This window comes from Etheostoma cragini, chromosome 1 (genome assembly GCF_013103735.1).
Source record: "Etheostoma cragini isolate CJK2018 chromosome 1, CSU_Ecrag_1.0, whole genome shotgun sequence".
Lineage (NCBI taxonomy): Eukaryota > Metazoa > Chordata > Actinopteri > Perciformes > Percidae > Etheostoma > Etheostoma cragini.
In genome coordinates this window covers 32,226,101-32,228,575 of record NC_048407.1, presented here as the reverse complement: position 1 = coordinate 32,228,575, position 2,475 = coordinate 32,226,101, and positions in this window count along the sequence as shown.

Genomic DNA, 2,475 nt, shown 5'->3' with positions numbered 1-2,475 from the left:
TTAAATCTTACAAATTGTTAATTTTGTGATATATTTTCGGTACAGAACTGCAAGATTGAGAATAACTACTTTCATTATATATTTATTTATGATATAATGATAAACATATCTATAAGAAATGGTCCATGCGGGCCACCTTCCAACTATTTCCCCATCTATCAGATGGATTTTACTCTTTGTTTAGTTTTAGTCATTTTAAATTGTCCAATTCTTTCAGAAGGTTGTTACTGGAAATTAGAAATATATCTTCTGTTAAACTCTGTATGATCTTCATATTTTTATTTAACTTCTGTATATGCTCATTCTTACAAAGTCTTCATCTGATCCATAACTGCACTATAGTTTTAGAGCATACCGTGCATTGGTATTTGCACCTCACACATTTACTGTTAGTACAGCATGTACAGTAGGTCTTTCTTGGTTGTCATAAAAGTTTTAAGAAAGCCTGAAGAACAAGACAGTCTAGTTATTGTATCGACACAATGAGGCATGCCACGCTAAGGGACTGTGGGGGGAAACTAGACGTCATGAAAGGAGGCCTTCAACAGCGAAATAAAAAGCTGTGATAACAAACAAAGCGAAACCTGTCAAATGCATGGTTAAAGTTCCCCTTCGTGTTTTTCACTTGTCATGAACCCTACTGTCAACACTGCTCCCCGCCTCCCTTTTCTCTAAAGAGTAAATGTCCTGATGCATCTGTCGTTCTTTTGTTGAATTGAAGCCCACGGGTGCACGTTCCACCTGGTTCCAGTAACTTCGTAGGAACACCAGGAAGTAAATTGATTTCTGGGTAAGACGAGTCGGTATCCATAAAGAAACTATATAACTCAGAAAAACAGCAGCACTGGTCGGTTGTTCAAATGTGGAAAAAGTGAAAATAGCCAACGACCTTTTGCAATGCCGTGAATAACAACTATCCTTTCCAAATGTACTACGCTACTTCCCTTTAATGTCCCCTGTTTCAGGAAAAGACATCTGATGGAAGTGGGACTACAGCCAGTTTGAAAACTGTGCATTCACATTGCATTACATTAAGCTGACGCTTTTATCCAAAGCAACGTCCAATTAGCGGCTCTTAACCTTGAAGTACAGTAGCTTTAAATAAGCCAGGCTACGTAGACCCATATGAAAGTGCAGCTGTCAGTTTTTCTTTTGTTTTAGATTTTTTCTTCCAAGGTCCAGTCGGAATAGTGTTTTTGGTCTGCGATGGAAGATGTGCAGGCTTTTGGCCATCCTGATGTCAGTTGAGATTTTGTTGAGTGATTAGGGGGGCCAGCAAGCAGGGCGGTTGATATATTGCGAGGGGTTGACCGGGTCCAGGAAGTAAGCTGGGCCTGATCCGTTTGTGGCCCTGTATGCAAGTACTAGTGTGTATGTAAGTATTTAGTTTCACTGTAAATAATAGCTGTGAAATCTACAGTTATTTCCTATAGATTTCACAGTAACACTACTGTATACGATTTTTACAGTAAAATGCTATAAAGTTACATTACAACCTTGTCAACATGACAAAATCACAGAAGTCTAAGTATTGCAGTAGGAATCCCAGTAGTCAAAGCATTACTGTAAGAAACAAATCACAGTAAAGCCACTATAGTACTGTAAATAGTAAAGTAAACTACTGTGTTTGTACTTTTTTTTAATCTCATTTTGTGTTTAATTGTTTTGTATTTTACAGTGAATACGTGAAATACTGTAAATGGACGTACGGTACCTTTACCGTAAAAATAATTCACAATAACATGCTGGACAATTGTTGTCAATAACTTAATGTAAATTTCACGTTAAATTTGTTACTGTGTTTGCTAAATATCAATGGAGATTCTTTATTTGCGTTTGGGTCCTTCCCTTTTTGCCTTGCACACACCACCTAAATTGATTTCCCAACACAAATGGCTGTGTGCATGCTGTTTATCTAGTGATAGCTAACATGTTTCGTGGCCAGAGGGTCAAAAAAGGATAGGAAAGCCTTCAACTGCAACTGCCCAGTGTGCCAAATACACATATAAATGGGATAAAGTTCAAGTTAAAAACTAAAATAACTTGAAAATATCAAAAGAAAAACTTGAGCTAAATAACAAAATTGACTTGTCCGTCTTCTCATGGACACTTTGTGATCAATCGCTTCTTTCCAAAGCACAAGTTTTCCACAAACAACCCCAGGATAGTACAAGAAATGTTACACAAACGCAGTGATGTGAATAACGGCGTTACTGTTACTGCCGAAAAATGCGTCGCGTTACTATTATTAAAGCGTTTTTTTTCATCAGACCAACAAAAGCTCTGCACTGAGAGACAAAGACTTTTTTCTTCCTCTGTTAGTGGGTTGTGCACGAGACAAGCACATAAATGCTGATTCATATGTTCATAAGCACGCAGACGGACACAAACAACACAGGCGAGTCAGTCAACGAGAGACAGGTATGGCGTTACGAAATTGGGTGTGGGGGGGGTGTTGGGTTACTTGTTTCTGTC